The sequence below is a fragment of the Rattus norvegicus genome, chromosome 4, assembly GCF_036323735.1.
Source record: "Rattus norvegicus strain BN/NHsdMcwi chromosome 4, GRCr8, whole genome shotgun sequence".
NCBI lineage: Eukaryota > Metazoa > Chordata > Mammalia > Rodentia > Muridae > Rattus > Rattus norvegicus.
In genome coordinates, this window is record NC_086022.1 from 110,406,115 (window position 1) to 110,424,757 (window position 18,643).

Here is an 18,643-nt window from a genome sequence, read left to right on the forward strand (position 1 = left end):
GCTTGGCTCCCTGGGAACCAAGGTTCCAAATGACTTCCTTGGTTTTTCAGTACCATTATGCGAGATTATCCTGTTTCTAGTATTTCATTTACTTGATAAATAAAAGCCCTTAAAGATTCCAAACCCTATTATTTATAAAGTATGTAAACTCTGGAAGCTATTAAAGAATTAATGCAAAGGTCCTAGCTCTAAGCTGTTTTTTGATCCAGTAGTTCGAGCCCTCTAAAATGGTGACTCTAATTTTTCAACTTAAGAAATTAGTTATAATAAGACCATTGATAAGAATGGTGGAGTGCTATGATTTTTAAATCATCTTCAGTAGACCTGTAGGGAAAAGACAAAACAGGTTTATGGTATAAATGAAAATTCTTGAATTATTCTAACATTTTTCAATTGCACAATTATGATTGTATTAGTCTAATTTTCCCACATATAAATTTAGACAAACATAATTTTCAAGTAGAAAGCAAAACAAAGAACAAAAACTCTCCAGGACAAGCAAGCTAAATATTTTCTCCTCTGTTAACCTTTGAATCCAAGATGTAGCTTCATGGCTCTCTCAGGATTAAAGCAACTTGATATGGATTTCTGCTAGGGATGTAACTCAATTGGGAGAGTACTGATGAGACCAGTCACATTCAGGAGATTTAAGTTTCACTGAGAAATTCCATCTCTGGGTATACAGTAGAAGAGTGATTGAGGATGATTCCTAACATAAACTTTGGGTCATGAACCTCAACGGCCCTTCACAAAATCCAAAAGAAGTTTTACACGTGAAAAAAAATGCATATCCCTCCACTTGCATACTATAGGTCAATGAAAATAAATTAATGAGAGAAAGAAAGAAGAAAAGAAGGAAAGAACAAGAAAGAAAGAAACAAGGAAACAGAGACAGACAGGAAGTAAAGCTTCTCAGGGTATGGTATGCAGTTTCCAAAGGATGATTCCTAATAATTATGGAACCTCCCTGAACTCATAATCTAATATCCTACTGTAGGCTCTAAGCTATAAAAGAGCAAAATACAGTATGGATTTAAAGTGGCATATTTTATTCCTGAACAAGACAAATTTATTTCAAAATTAGATACCAAAAAGGAACAGAAAATGGCATAGACATTGAAAGAGTTTGCACAAGCAAGAAACCTAAACAAAGCTAATAGCTAAAAAGCCTTCATTCAAATGTAGTTGTTAGGGAAAAGCTTCCAGATGAGTGGTTGGTGGTGTAAGCCTAAATGTTTTTATGGAATCACTTGGAAAAGGTCAAGGAAAGTTCAGTTTTGTTCCAGTTATTGTTCACCACTCAAGTTCTCTGAGCCTCTCAAACATCTGGGTTTAGAGGCAAGAAAATTGTGTTGAAATTCAATGGAATTTGAATAGACTGTTGGGATTGAGTAAGGCAGAGAAAAATGAAGAATTTTTGCCAAGATACTGCAAATTCTCCATGGAGACTTTGTAATCTTTAAGGATTAATCACACATTTTAAAGAGGTATTTATCATTTTTTTTGTAGTTTTTGAATATTTCTGAAGTTGGTGATGAGCTCCTAAAGTCCACCCTCCTCCCCCGCCGCCTCCTCTTCCTGCTACTTCTTTCTTCTCCTTCTTTTCCCTTTCTTTTTGTGTTTTTTCTTTTTCTTTTTTCAAAGCAAGTAAGAAATATGGAATCAAAGAGAGACAATGAGTGTTCAAGCCAGATCTGCTCTCATGTGACTTCCTGTCCTGGGGTTTTGGATGAGCCTAGCCAGATGGTAAACACATCTTCCTTCCTTCTATCTCTTTCAGAATCACACAGGCTTTTCTTGACTACAGCTAACCCTTATCCCAGTGTGATCAGTTTTATTGTAGCCCTAACCACAGGATTCTGTCTTGACAGGCTTCTTGAAGGAACGACATGTTTCATTAAGTACTTTACAACAAACTGTACTCAGACTGAGTAAATGTGTTGAACCTTGAGATAAATCTATATGCCTCAGGTCTTAGAGAAGATACTAGATAGACACAAGCAGAGCAATGTATAGCAACAAACTACACTGATCTGCAGAGAGCTTTTGAGAACCTTCATTTCTCTTTAGAAAACACTCCGGTCTATAAATAGGTAATCTTGATAGATTGTATTTGCAAAGGGCTATCTGGACATATGGCAACAAATCTATAGATGTTAACTTTCAGAATTGCTCTTTTGGATTCTTTATATCCACCATGTAAATGGAAATAGTATTAAATGGAAGACTATTATCCTTGTTTTATCACATTAGTGTATTAGTCACTATTCTATTGCTATGAAGAGACAGCATGACCACAGAGACGCTTATGAAAGAAAACACTTATTTGGAAGCTTCTTTATATTAGCATCATAGTGGGGAGCATGAGAGCCGGCATGAAAGGCATGGTACTGGAGATGTGGTTGCTAGTTATACCTGATACTCCTGATGTGAAAGAAAAGGAGGGAGAGGGGGGAGGGAGAGAACAGAGCTAGGTCTTGGACTAACATGAGCTTATGAAACATCAAAATGCATCTTCAGTGACACACTTCTTCCAACTAAGTATTCTAATCTTTTCTAATGATTTCATTACCTGGTGCATAAGCACTCAAATACATGAGCTTCTTGACCCATTCTTATTCAAACTACCACAAAAGGTAAGACAATTCTAGTTGCAAATATATTTGAAAAATCTTTCTATTGATTCCTTCTCCTTTTATTTAATAACCGTTTTTTCCTCAATACTTAATGGTTGCTTAATATTATACTAGAAACCTATGGGAGGAATAGACTTTATTTGCCATATAAAAGAGTATTTGATTCCAAATTATGAAGCTGCAAATGATAAAATCTAAAAATAATTAGCAAACCATTTTTCAAGGTTTTGTAAATAACATATTAGATAAATCAAATAGAGTTGACAGATTTGGAGAACAAATATGGGTGGTGATAATTGATAGTAACCTATGCTTGGATAACTATCACACCATTTGTAGAATATAAAAAAATTTAATGTAATCTTTATTTAGACTTGAAATTGAATCTCAGAACTAAAGGAAAAGACCAAGAAATACCCTGGAAACATAAGTAAGTACCATACCACAGCAGGAGGCTATGCACAGTTTGATAGTCATTATGAGGGCTTTGTCAAGAACGCTTTTGTGCTTCCTCTACATTTTGCTATCCTATTCTTCAATCCAGTCCTCTTTATGTATCACTAAAGAGGTCTGAAACTATGAGCACATTTTCTCACATTAAAACCTAAGAATCACATCATTATCAACAACAAAACACACAAAGTAGAATTCCTGACCTCTAATTTTAAAACAGATAATCATATATACTGTCCCTGTGGACAGGAATTCTATCTGATTTCCATCTAATATATTGATTGTAATTTAACAACAACAACAACAACAACAATAGCAACAACAATAACAAAAGGGTTGGAGGAGATATCTCACCCGATAAGAGTGCTTTTGTACAAATATGGACATCTGAATTTGATTCTCAGTGCCCACATAAAAATCTTGGTGTAACTTTGAGACCGTTCAACCTCACTGCTATGGGGGATATAGAGAGGAAAATAAAAGGTCTTGTTGGTTGACTGTCTAGCTGGAATAGTGAACTCCAGATTCAGTGGAGCCCTATTTCATGGGTCTAATGTAAATAATATTAAAAGAAGGTATCTAGCAGGGTATTTAACATTCTCTCTGGCCGATGTTTATATACACATACACTATACACATATATAATATATATAAATTTGTAGAATATATAATATAGTAGACATTCTATTATATTATATTGATAATAGCATATCTGAGAAGAAAATGGTGAATATATATAATATATACATACATATATATATATACATATGTATGTATATATATATGGCTATTACCAAACAGTCAATCATAAATCCTAAACTTGTTAATTCTAAAAGACTGGGTGTCTCAGCTGGCCTTCAATAGATACTAGAATCTCAAAGAAGTAAATTCTGAGGCCAGTGAAGGAATGAACTTGCTCGAAAGTGAGAGCAAGCAGGCAAAGAGCAAAAGTTTCTTTCTTTCATGCCCTTATAGGATTTCGGTAGAAGGTATGGCCCAGAATAAAGGTATGTCTTTCTGCCTCCAGATCCATATCAAATCAATGTGTCTTCCTATACAAAAGGTCCAGACTAGAAGTACATCCATTGACTTTAAGTCAAGCAAAGAAAATATCTCATGGGTGTGCCCTGCTTATGAGATGTACTCACATTGACAACCTAGAATAACCACCACAGTGAAATATTAATTACGGTTCTAGATTTAAAACAACAAATAAGTTGGTACTAACCAGATAATGATTGCTGGCCCAGGCACACACAACCAGACTCTCTAGAATTTTTTTTTCTGTAAAATGCAAGATGATTTCTTTTGAGAGCTTACAGATTCTGTGGCTGGAAATTTCTCCCTTAAAACTGAGGAGATGAGCAAGTGTGCAACCAGAGCCCTCCAGAAAGAGAAAAGTCCCCTTTCTCTACATGTTCCATATCACTGTGGGAAAACCCAATGTATAAACAATGCTGTGCAAGACAGACACGTAATTAGTAGTGAAAAAGATCAACAAATCTCACCATCAAATTCAATACAATTAAAATTCAGTCACTTCTTATTTTTCTTCTCTAGGCACAGATATAGTAATACACCATTGGGCACGTCTAAAATTGCCCAGGTTAGAGAGCCAATGTCATCATCTTTTCCTCACAAGGAGGAAATAACCAGTATAAACAAAATAATATCTTTTTGGGCAGTTTTAGTTCTTACCAAACGCTTCCTTCTGGAACCACAAAATTTTTACTTTATTATTTCATCCCTCTGTCATATTTAAAAGTTATCGCATTTTCCCGATTCTTGGCCTGAAACTCATGTGGCCTGACATAAATTCTGATTCCCTATGGCTGGTTATGGGTTCATTAACTTATCAATTCAGACTCTTCACATTTCTGTCATCCCAATTATGAAAGGATTCTTTGGAATCCTTTAACTTGCATTCATTTGTGGAATATATATATATATATATATATATATATATCATTTATATTGAATGTATAAGATAATATGTTCCCTAGCTATGTTCCTTAGCAATACTACACAGCACACACACACACACACACACACACACACACACACACACACACACACACACATGGATGTGGGGGACACATGCAAATAATAGACGTCTGTGTTTCCCAGGATCATTTCAACTTTACTTGTCCTTCAACGAAGTCTTGATTATTCAAACACATGATATAGATAATCAAGAGACAGTTTCTGTCTGTGACTTCTTATAAATCCAACACCAGCTTTTGAAGAAGAGCATGAATTGGTGAACTCTCTAACAATGAATCAGATGAGATGCTCGAGAATTGTACTCATCTGCCTACTGTAAGTCCATCTTCACTGATGTTCATCTACCTACACTCGCATTCTCCTTCTGGGAAGTTTCTTTCTGAAGGGCCCAAAATAAAAGACAGAGCATGGTCAGATCAACATCGCAAACTGTTATATTGTGCACAATCTTCTTCTCTCCCTTTTGTTGTTTTCTACCAGCATTAATCTCCAATAAATCTCGTACGCTCTAAATCCATCCCAACATAAGTTTGCTACAATACCACCAAAAAGATAGTAAGTGCCTGGCAAGGTCACAGTGCCTGGTTCTTACTTGATAATTACTTGAACACACCATTTCTTCCTCAAAAAAAAAATCACCCTGGTTGTGTTTTACATGGAATTTCCTAAGCCCTTTCCGTGGTATGAGAGGTAATGCCTTTGCAGAGAATTTTATGAGAACTCCAGGCCATATAAATAGGTACAGCTATAAAATTCAGCATTGAAAAACTGCACATAAAAACAAAAAGCTAATGCATTATTTTAAGGACACACAAGCTTCATGTTAGAAAGTTGTAAAACCATTCTCTGCAAGGAAGGCGTACCTTGTGTTGGTTTGAATCATGTATGAGCTGAATACTATTCTGATAGTGTCTTTTGCTTCTGTTTGATATAGAATTTGTTGGTCAAAAGTTTTTCAGAGGCTACAGGTTACATGCACAAAGACAGACCTTTCTTTTCGTTATCTTCTGCTGACCTTACACACACTGGCAGCCAAACTCTGCTGTCCCTCATACCCTCTGCCTTTCTCTTCTCCAGATCTCTTGAGATTCCTCACAAGGCTACCATATTCTAAGTTACCCAATTTCCAAATTTTCTGCTTATATGGGTATTTTTTTGTGCAATATGGTTCAGATTAGTGAACAGCAATTATTTTGAAAAATCTAATGTAACCTTCCTTCCTCCTATGATTTACCCAGAATTTAAACATCAATCTGGTGTTTTCCCAGATTATTCTTTATTTGCTAAAAACAAAAGGAAGGCACCTCACCTCCACATTCCTTTCCACAGTTGTGCTATATTGCATTTCCTTTTTCTAGTGTTTATTATTTTCCCATTCCCCAGAGGCAGAGAAGTTCATGAAGAAGATATTGGAGCCTATTAGCTTCCTAGCATCACAAAACAAATAAAATACATTTTGTTTCTTCTATTAGTTTTTCTCTGCTGGTATTTTCCCAGTAGTTTTAGCTATGAAATGATTTTTCTTAACACAAATATCTCACAGAAAAATATAATGTTGTTATAATACAAACATTAGCACACATAAATGCACATGTTACTGCCTTTTCCTCACTGTACTTGATTTTACCTAAAAGGAAATGATATTTACTTGTGAAAAGGCCAGAATATCAATTTAAGGTTTTTCAATGTCACAAAAAAATGTTCTAGAACTTCTTTTGTGTTCTTTTGGAGCCCTAGGAAAAAATTTAGTCATATTCAGATACTTAACACCTATAACAGGTTGCTTAAAAGTAGCTCCACTTTATTCAATATTACATTCTAGGATGGAACTTTATGTGATCAATATTTGAAACTCAGAATGAAGTCATCATATCCTCTTATAAAGACAGATTTTTAGGAAATGATTAAAGCAAGGAGTAAAAGCTAGAAAATTCAGTAGAGAATGAAGAGGGAAGAAAAAAGATGGAAAGGGGAAAGTAAAAGAAAGAAAGAAAAGAAAGTTAAGGCTGTATATGTGCAAAAAAAGAAAGTGAATAAAAGTATTGATCACGGGACCGGAGAGATGGCTCAGCGGTTAAGAGCACCCGACTGCTCTTCCAGAGGTCCTGAGTTCAATTCCCAGCAACCACATGGTGGCTCACAACCATCTGTAAAGAGATCCGATGCCCTCTTCTGGTGTATCTGAAGACAGCTACAGTGTATTTATATATAATAAATGAATAAATCTTTAAAAAATTATTGATCACTGTTGCTTATTTTTTATGTTAATTTGAATATTATTTTTCAAAATACTAAACATTTCATTATGCATCAATCCAATTCCACTTCTGATAATGAAGTGTCAGAATGATCCGTCTACCAAGAATGACCAGAAACTTTCTCTGTCTCTTTCTCTCTCTGTCTCTGTCTCTCTGTCTCTGTCTCTCTCTCTCTCTCTCTCTCTCTCTCTCTCTCTCTCTCTCATACACAAAGAGAGACACACAGACACACAGACACAGATAGAGATACACACAAACACATACACAGAAAAGAATGACTAAAGCAGGAATTCTGAAGCGGGGAAATAGCACCACATGAAGAACTGGAACAAGGAAATCATGGCCATGGCAACTTTTACAAGAGAAAGATTTTAATAAGGATTTGCTCACAATTTTAAATTTTAGTCTATTATTATCATAGAAGAAACATGCGGCAGACAGGCAGAAATTGTGCTGGAAAAGTAGCTGAGAGGTCTCTACATCTGGATCTACAGAAATCAGGAAGATCAAGACACTGGTTTTTGTGGGGCTTTTGTAGTGTCAAAGTCTATCCCCAGTGCTACACTTCCCTCAGCGATTATACACCTGTGAATCCTTCTAAAATAGTGCTACTCCCTGATGACTAAGTATCAAACATATAAGGCTATAGAGGCCATTCTAAACTAAAAATACACATTTTACTCCTTGATCTCCATAGGTTTGCAACCATATCATCATGTGAAACAAAAACAAACAAAACAAACAAAAGTGAAAACAAAGTAAAAATAGCATTCGGTTTAGCTTCAAAAGTCGTCATAGTCTATCACAGTCTCAACACTGTTAAAAGTTAAAAAGTTAAAAGTCCAAAGTTTAGAATCTCTTCTGAGAATCATAGCAATGTCTTAACTGTATGACTTTGTAAAAATCATAATCATAAAAGAAGATCACATACTTCCAACATTCAATGGCACAGGACACACATTACCATTTCGCAAAGCGGTAAAGGGAGCATAATGAGGAAATATTGGACAAAAACGAAACAACACAAAACAAAAGCTAACAGAGCAACGTGCAAATTCTGCATCTCCGTGTCTGATGTTAAAATGTTCTTCAGATGTCCAGCTCTCTTCAGCTTTGACGACTGCAACACACTTCTCTCTCTTGGGCTTGTTCCACTCCCTCTCAGCGGATTTCTCTGGCAGGCAGCTCATAGCTCTGATATCCACAAAATTTTGGAGTCGCCAGTAAAATTTAGGCTTTACCTTCACAGCTCTATGCATTTACTCCCCTCTGTGCAGGGACACACCTGACCCATGCCTGGTCTCAGTGGATTTCCTCAGTCATAGAGGGACATTTCATACCCCACCCCCTTCTTTTCCTTCAGGCTAAAGCCAAAACCACGTGACTAAAGCTGCCAAGTTGCTTAATGCTGGAGCTGGAACATACCGCCCTAGTCCCACTTATAGCTGTATGTAATATAATATAATATAATGCTATAATATATATAGCCTTCTGTTGATGCTTTTCTTCACTGTTTAAGAATTGGTTAATTCCCTTTTACAAATTGGAAGCTTATCCGAGTGGGATATTGCTCTGGGATTACCACTCCCTTTATTCCATTTAGCATTAGGCTTTTAAAAAAATTATTTCTGTGAGTACCAGAACTTTATTTTCTATATTACTTTTTCTTTTGATCCTTTTTACCTCACAGTGTACATTTTGTATCTTTGCTTGCTCATCCTGATCATTTTACTTCTTTTTACTATATATCTGCTTAGGAGTGACCACTCATAATCATGGAGCACAGTCAGTACCAGGCTGTCTTGGAATGTCCGTTACCAATAACCACGGAGCACAGTCAGTACTAGGCTGTCTTGGAATGTCCATTACATGTTAGTTTAGCCTCAGTCAGAATATGTGGACAACGTCAGAAAGGAGACATATTCTCTGCCAAAATATCACAAGATTGATCCCTAGGTCATTTATTAATATTCTTCCCCTCTGAAACTTCTTGAGCCGGGCCATCATACTGTGTGTCTCCCTCAACTCCACTGTCTTCCATGCTTTAACTAGTATGGTCAATTAGGCTCCTCTTTAAGTTCAAAGTACTCAGCTGCTTTTCTTCCTCAAATTCCCAAAGTGCACATTCTGAAAACAAACAGCATGCTAAGACCTGTCACAAAAAGTCACCGCTCACTGGTACCAGTCTTCTGTCTTGTTCACTGTCCTGTTAATGTGTTAAGATATCATTAACATGGCAACTATTATAAAAGAAAACATTTAATTTGAGGCTTGCTTGGGAGTTTCAGAGGCTTATATTACTTTATTATCATGATAAGGACCATGGTGGCACTCAGTGATGGTGGTGCTGAAGATGTAGCTAAGAGTTCTACATCTGGATCTCCTGGAAGCAGGATAAGAGAGACATTGGGCCTGATGTGGACATTTGAAAATTCAAAAGCTACCCCCATTCACACACTTTCTCCAACAAAGGCCACACCTCCTAATCCATCCCAAGTAGTGCTACTCTGTGATGACTAAGCCTTCAAACATATGAATGAGGCTATGTGGGGCAGTATTCTTATTCAAACCAACACAATTCCTTAAGATTAAAAAAAATGGTCTCCCCTAACTTAACAGCCTATATTGACCAAACTTTAATCCTCACTGAAACCCATCTAGCACTTCCTTGCATTTTAAAATTATATCTAGTTCTTTTTATGTGTTTGGGTACATGTAGTATACAACAAATGTGGTTCTGGTTGTACATGTCCATTCACATGCTCAGAGATTATATGAGAACACCAAGTCCTTCTATATTCAGTAGCTTCCCTAAGACACGGTCTTGGTCTTTAACTACAGTGGAGCTCGCCACATTTTGAGCTACCTTACTGGAGAGCTAACCGCAGTGATCCAGTGATCCTTTTGTCTCTGCTGCTCAACAGCCACTGCTGCACTTACATGCATTGTGTGTTTGGCCACACTCATCTTGCTTAGTGTTTGGGGATCTGAACTCTAGCCCTCTTGTTTGCTCTGTAAACCATCTTTCCTGCTGAGGCATTTCCCCAGCCTTTGCAACCTTGTACAAAGGCAGTACACACATGAGTCCAGTAGTCCACTGTATTATCTACTCAATCCCATTGCTTTCTATACCCTGTCACCACAATACACAAACCCCATTATTTTAGTTATACATATAATAGATGGACTATGAATTAAAATTAGTCAATGCTATTTCTAGGTTTCCTTTTTAAAACTTCTTTTCTGTATTTTATTGTTTTTCATTTCTGTTTTTAAAGCTAACATATATATGTATATATATATATATATACATATATATGTTACACTACCGCTTACATTTGCTTGTTTTTATTTTTTCCCTTTTTTTAATTATATGAAGCTATTTAAATGGGTTGTTAACAATTTAGAACACCAGTTTGTGAGGATGCATCCCATTAGTCAGGTAGAACTGAGATGGCAGGTAGCCCTGGAGCGGAGGAACAGCTTTAATCTTTGGCAATAGCTATGAGTCCATAGTTTTCTGACCAGCCTTTGCCTGCTCTGTAATCTCATTTTTCTCCTTCTCTGTGGCGAAGATCTCGACCTTCTGATGCCTGGGCTTGTGCAGCAGTTTCTTCTTGAAGTAGTGTCAGTCAGGTGTTTGGGGATTTTAACCTCGCTGATAACTTTTGAAGAGGTGGAGATGACAAACTTCCGGTGTGTTCTGCACAGAGGAACTCTGTTGAGGGCAAGAGGTCCCAGTCACAAATAGCAAGCCACTGCCCAGCTGCTTCAGGAAAACCACTCTCGCTCCTGTGGTGCCAGAGGGGATTACGAGGCCAGTCAGGGGAGTAATGCTGGAGGGCAGCCTTCTCAGTGATGCTGGAGCGCAGTCTTCTCACATGCTGACTGAAGGGCTTTTTGCCATGGCTCAGCAGTTTCCGATGCACATCTTCAGCAGGATAATAATACCTAGGCATCTTTCGAAGCTTCACCACCCAGGTGCCACCCTTCTTGTCTCCACCAACTGCTTCTGTGACAGTAGCAAAGATCTTCTTTTTCTTCCTTTCAACCTTGGTCTTGGAAGCTGAGCATTTCCTTTTGTACAAGGCCTTTCTGGAATACATAGCAGATCGGGAGTACCTGCCAACTCCTCTAACTGGGACAGGGTTTTGGCTGCAATGGGGCTTCCCCTTTTTGGACTTTGTAACTTTAAGGTTACTCTTTTTGGCTGCACTAGCAGCCGTGACACCGGAAGTAGCAGCATCACCACCAGCCTTCTTGGCAAAGGTTTCTTCTCCTTTGTTCTAGGTTTCTCTGACTTTTCACCTGCCTTCTTGCAAGACAAGAAATAGTGCTTGTTTTTTCAATATTGATTCAGATGACAAATTTGATGCTTATCCTTTAATTATTTTTCTTGATATTTTTGATACCTTTTGTCTTTTTTATATATTGCAAGTCCTTGATGATAATTAAAGACGATGCACCTTGCTAGGCTTTTATTGTTATGACATTTTTTGTATTCCATTCCATTGAGGTTCTTGAATTATGTTGTAATTATTCTACATCTAACTCAGTATGTGTCTTTGTATTTATTGCTTAAATGGTCCCTGTAGCATTCCCTTCTGTCAGGGGCTGGAGTTACAGACTATTATACTTGATTTTCCCTTTTATACCTTGATGATATTATCACTATTTTCAAAGTATTTTGCTTCATGTATTTCACTGGTTATTATGCACTGCTGTGTTTTAATTCCAACCAATGCGTTTATCGATTCAGACACTGCAATTTCATATCAAAAAATTCAAAACTATGTTGAGTTCCTTCCAATTATTGACTTGAATTTTTATAAGAGATGCAGATAAAATGGTAATTTTTTAAAATATCTTTGTCTGCTAATTCTAACATCTGTGTCAGTTTTGGTGCAATTTCAACTGGCTACCTTTTCTGCTATTTTGGGCATATTTTCATATTTTTTTATATATTCTATAATTTTTACACAGTATTATCTTGTGGGATATTGGATATTTTTACATTTACATGAATATTCTTAATTTTGCTTCTGGAATGTAATTGAGCTTTTTGCTTTTTTATTTTAAGAGCTGATGAGAGAGCACCTAACCACATTAACCTCCTCTTAATTAACCCCCAATATTGAGTAGATTGAACACCCACCCAAAAAACCATTGACTGTGTTGGTCTTAAGGCTTGCTATTTGAAACACACAATATTCTTGCATATTCTGTTATCAGTTTTTGTGGATCCTTCTTAATCCTCTGGTTGTTTCTTTGCATTTACCCCATCAGCACTCCCTGGATTCTCATTCTAATGCTGGAGCTCAGAAGACATAATTGAGATGTGTTTAGAGCAACCTTCTCTCACACATGAACTGCAAATTTTCCAGAAGTGACTTGTGGCAAATGAGGACCTCACTTCATTTGGTTCTTTTATTCTAGCTAGCATTTCTCGGAGAAAGATAATTAGTACTTTGAGGCTTATTTTTTCTAATATAGAATCTGTATGATATTTCATAAAAGAGTAAATCTTGTCCTTACTCTTATGTCTCAGAAAAAAATGTCCATTTACCAATGTCAAAATAGAATGGGGAAGTGATAACATTTTCAATAAATCATATTGCATTTATTTATATTTTCTCATGCTTCATACGTTACATAAATTAAATCTAGATTGATTGTAGGTCTAAAAATCAAAGAAGAAGCATTTACAAAATAAAACAGGAGAGAAACATATTTATAATGTGCAGCAAGTTAAACTGTTTTCAATGCTACATATAAATCTCTAATAATAAAATAAAATATTGATACTTCAAATACTGTGGGATTAAAACACTTTTTCTCATAACTTTCTTTTAATTTTTGGTATTCTTTTAGAACATACTTGTGCATGTATGTACCTTAACCATAACCCACTCTGTTTTTTTAACATACTGAATCTAATTAGTATTGCCCATAGGCATATGGGAATTCCTAGGGCATGAGCAATACATCATTGGCCTCTCTCTCTCTCTCTCTCTCTCTCTCTCTCTCTCTCTCTCTCTCACACACACACACACACACACACACACACACACAGATTCACTCACACAAAGTGACTCTACTTCTCTGAGAAGCTGTCAATTTTTAGTAGTTTCTCGGCTCGTAGGTAGGATCATGAGAACAACTTTCTACTTCAGGCTGAATTTTTTTACTGCTTTGTTCTTGGTCAGATGATCAAAGATGGTGTGAACTCATTTGTTGATCAGCCAAAGTCATTTTGGAAGGGAATCTTGATATTTAAATGAGATAGGAGGATTCACCCTAATGTGAGTGGAACCATTTTATTAGCTGTGTGCTAAACTGTGTAACAGAAGGGAAAGCTTACTGAGTTTAAGTGCAAACCATCAGGATGCTTGTGTTCATTTCTTTCTTGACTAAGAATATCCAAGCTCCTGCCTGGACTTTCAGAAATCTAGAATTGTACAATGAAAAAAATCTCTTTTCTAATAGTTTATTTGTTTGACACCTTTTTATTCAGAGTAACAGAAATGAAACCATAGTAGCAACAGGTACCAAGGAAGCAGACTTGTTGCTATTATGAACTTGGATATATTTGGATTTTGAGTGGGAAAAAGATAGAGACTATGGATCCTTGGACTGGAAAAGCCACTGAATACTTTTGGATGAACTTAAAGGCCATTCTTCCAGAAGCTTAAAAGTGAAGAAGGCTATGAATAACAAGAACAACTCAGGCCCAGATCAAGTTTCAGAAAGCAAAAGAACTTTTTTGTGAGCTGAACAGAGACTAGCCCTGTATGATTTTTGTCAAGAATGAATCTATGTCTGCTTACCATGCTGGGATTGAAGGAGCTGTGACTATCTGAAAACTCTGCACCACTGAGGTGAGATCTGTTGTTACCTGTGGCAACACTAAGAACAGATTTCTTTAACGTTAGCACACACATACTTACACAGTTGTAATTCAGACTACATCTTAATGCCTTGCCACAATTTGGAAAGTAAGAGCCATTCATGTAGAACTGGTTTTGAGGGCATGCAAGATGAAAAATGGAAAAGGTAATGGAGAACAGTTGAGGCTAAGTAGCTTGTGAGAGGATTGGAATCCTTGAAGAGAGCCTTGAGAGGCCTTTGATTAATTTCAGTGAAGATCCCAGAATATTGGAGACCCCAGAAACATGAGATATCCATCCACCAAGCAGCACTATGGGAATGGAGTGGAGTCAGTAGCAGAAGGAAGAGGTTGTGCTATAGATGGAAGAAAACTCTTTAGCAGGCCAAAAATTTATATTATGTGTGAGTCTCTAATATCAGACATTGAACTAAAGGATGGATTTATTTATTATTTTTAAAGATTTATTTATTTTATGTATGTAAGTACACTGTAGCCATCTTCAGACACACCAGAAGAGGGCATTGGTCCCACTACAAATGCTTTTTTGTAGTTGGTGGGATTTGAAGTCAAAACCTTTAGAAGAGCAGTCAGTGCTCTTAACTATTGAGCCATCTCTTCAGCCCCAAGCTACACTATTTATACACCTCAATTTTATTTTAATTTGAGTGTTATTGTTTTTATATCTTATTTCTTCAATATTTGAAATAAGAATGTTGAAGTTTTTTTGTTTTTTTTGTTTTATTTTTTTATTAACTTGAGTATTTCTTATATACATTTCGAGTGTTATTCCCTTTCCCGGTTTCCGGGCAAACATCCCCCTCCCCCCTCCCCTTCCTTATGGGTGTTCCCCTCCCCATCCTCCCCCCATTGCCGCCCTCCCCCCAACAATCTAGTTCACTGGGAGTTCAGTCTTAGCAGGACCCAGGGCTTCCCCTTCCACTGGTGCTCTTACTAGGATATTCATTGCTACCTATGGGGTCAGAGTCCAGGGTCAGTCCATGTATAGTCTTTAGGTAGTGGCTTAGTCCCTGGAAGCTCTGGTTGCTTGGCATTGTTGTACATATGGGTCTCGAGCCCCTTCAAGCTCTTCCAGTTCTTTCTCTGATTCCTTCAACGGGGGTCCTATTCTCAGTTCAGTGGTTTGCTGCTGGCATTCACCTCTGTATTTGCTGTATAACTTTTTTTTTAATTTATAGGAGCCTATAGCTAAGAGATTGTAAAAATGTTTGAAGATATTTTAATCTTTTGAAATGCTAAAATTTTTGAAGACTGAGAGTACTGATGTTTGGGATGTATTTTATATTGGACTCTTATTAAAATTTGGGCACAACTAGTATGGATTTATGGCTTAAACTTTTTTTTTTATTAACTTGAGTATTTCTTATATACATTTCAAGTGTTATTCCCTTTCCCGGTTTCCGGGCAAAATCCCCCTCCCCCCTCCCCTTCCTTATGGGTGTTCCCCTCCCAACCCTCCCCCCATTGCCGCCCTCCCCCCATAGTCTAGTTCACTGGGGGTTCAGTCTTAGCAGGACCCAGGGCTTCCCCTTCTACTGGTGCTCTTACTAGGATATTCATTGCTACCTATGGGGTCAGAGTCCAGGGTCAGTCCATATATAGTCTTTAGGTAGTGGCTTAGTCCCTGGAAGCTCTGGTTGCTTGACATTGTTGTACTTTTGGGGTCTCGAGCCCCTTCAAGCTCTTCCAGTTCTTTCTCTGCTTCCTTCAACGGGGGACCTATGCTCAGTTCAGTGGTTTGCTGCTGGCATTCGCCTCTGTATTTGCTGTATTCTGGCTGTGTCTCTCAGGAGCGATCTACATCCGGCTCCTGTGGGTCTGCACTTCTTTGCTTCATCCATCTTGTCTAATTGGGTGGCTGTATATGTATGGGCCACATGTGGGGCAGGCTCTGAATGGGTGTTCCTTCAGTCTCTGTTTTAATCTTTGCCTCTCCCTTCCCTGCCAAGGGTATTCTTTTTCCTCATTTAAAGAAGGAGTGAAGCATTCACATTTTGATCATCCGTCTTGAGTTTCGTTTGTTCTAGGGATCTAGGGTAATTCAAGCATTTGGGCTAATAGCCACTTATCAATGAGTGCATACCATGTATGTCTTTCTGTGATTGGGTTAGCTCACTCAGGATGATATTTTCCAGTTCCAACCATTTGCCTACGAATTTCATAAAGTCGTTGTTTTTGATAGCTGAGTAATATTCCATTGTGTAGATGTACCACATTTTCTGTATCCATTCCTCTGTTGAAGGACATCTGGGTTCTTTCCATTTTCTGGCTATTATAAATAAGGCTGCGATGAACATAGTGGAACACGTGTCTCTTTTATATGTTGAGGCATCTTTTGGGTATATGCCCAAGAGAGGTATAGCTGGATCCTCAGGCAGTTCAATGTCCAATTTTCTGAGGAACCTCCAGACTGATTTCCAGAATGGTTTTCCCAGTCTGCAATCCCACCAACAATGGAGGAGTGTTCCTCTTTCTCCACATCCTCGCCAGCATCTGCTGTCACCTGAGTTTTTGATCTTAGCCATTCTCACTGGTGTGAGGTGAAATCTCAGGGTTGTTTTGATTTGCATTTCCCTTATGACTAAAGATGTTGAACATTTCTTTAGGTGTTTCTCAGCCATTCGGCATTCCTCAGCTGTGAATTCTTTGTTTAGCTCTGAACCCCATTTTTTAATAGGGTTATTTGTTTCCCTGCGGTCTAACTTCTTGAGTTCTTTTTATATTTTGGATATAAGGCCTCTATCTGTTGTAGGATTGTTAAAGATCTTTTCCCAATCTGTTGGTTGCCGTTTTGTCCTAACCACAGTGTCCTTTGCCTTACAGAAGCTTTGCAGTTTTATGAGATCCCATTTGTCGATTCTTGATCTTAGAGCGTAAGCCATTGGTCTTTTGTTTAGGAAATTTTTTCCAGTGCCCATGTGTTCCAGATGCTTCCCTAGTTTTTCTTCTATTAGTTTGAGTGTGTCTGGTTTGATGTGGAGGTCCTTGATCCACTTGGACTTAAGCTTTGTACAGGGTGATAAGCATGGATCGATCTGCATTCTTCTACATGTTGCCCTCCAGTTGAACCAGCACCATTTGCTGAAAATGCTATCTTTTTTCCATTGGATGGTTTTGGCTCCTTTGTCAAAAATCAAGTGACCATAGGTGTGTGGGTTCATTTCTGGGTCTTCAATTCTATTCCATTGGTCTATCTGTCTGTCTCTGTACCAATACCATGCAGTTTTTATCACTATTGCTCTGTAATACTGCTTGAGTTCAGGGATAGTGATTCCCCCTGAAGTCCTTTTATTGTTGAGGATAGCTTTAGCTATCCTGGGTTTTTTGTTATTCCAGATGAATTTGCAAATTGTTCTGTCTAACTCTTTGAAGAATTGGATTGGTATTTTGATGGGGATTGCATTGAATCTGTAGATTGCTTTTGGTAAAATGGCCATTTTTACTATATTAATCCTGCCAATCCATGAGCATGGGAGATCTTTCCATCTTCTGAGGTCTTCTTCAATTTCTTTCCTCAGTGTCTTGAAGTTCTTATTGTACAGATCTTTTACTTGCTTGGTTAAAGTCACACCGAGGTACTTTATATTATTTGGGTCTATTATGAAGGGTGTCGTTTCCCTAATTTCTTTCTCGGCTTGTTTCTCTTTTGTATAGAGGAAGGCAACTGATTTATTTGAGTTAATTTTATACCCAGCCACATTGCTGAAGTTGTTTATCAGCTTTAGTAGTTCTCTGGTGGAACTTTTGGGATCACTTAAATATACTATCATGTCATCTGCAAATAGTGATATTTTGACTTCTTCTTTTCCGATCTGTATCCTTTTGATCTCCTTTTCTTGTCTGATTGCTCTGGCTAGAACTTCAAGAACTATATTGAATAAGTAGGGAGAGAGTGGGCAGCCTTGTCTAGTCCCTGATTTTAGTGGGATTGCTTCAAGTTTCTCTCCATTTAGTTTAATGTTAGCAACTGGTTTGCTGTATATGGCTTTTACTATGTTTAGGTATGGGCCTTGAATTCCTATTCTTTCCAGGACTTTTATCATGAAGGGGTGTTGAATTTTGTCAAATGCTTTCTCAGCATCTAATGAAATGATCATGTGGTTTTGTTCTTTCAGTTTGTTTATATGATGGATCACGTTGATGGTTTTCCGTATATTAAACCATCCCTGCATGCCTGGGATGAAGCCTACTTGATCATGGTGGATGATTGTTTTGATGTGCTCTTGAATTCGGTTTGCCAGAATTTTATTGAGTATTTTTGCGTCGATATTCATAAGGGAAATTGGTCTGAAGTTCTCTTTCTTTGTTGTGTCTTTGTGTGGTTTAGGTATAAGAGTAATTGTGGCTTCGTAGAAGGAATTCGGTAGTGCTCCAACTGTTTCAAT

General features: G+C 37.5%; 1 pseudogene; it reads right to left on the reverse strand.

The window, feature by feature from the left end:
- Window positions 1-10,754: 10,754 nt before the first annotated feature.
- Rpl6-ps15 (ribosomal protein L6, pseudogene 15) lies at window positions 10,755-14,292 on the reverse strand (annotated as a pseudogene).
- Window positions 14,293-18,643: the final 4,351 nt, after the last annotated feature.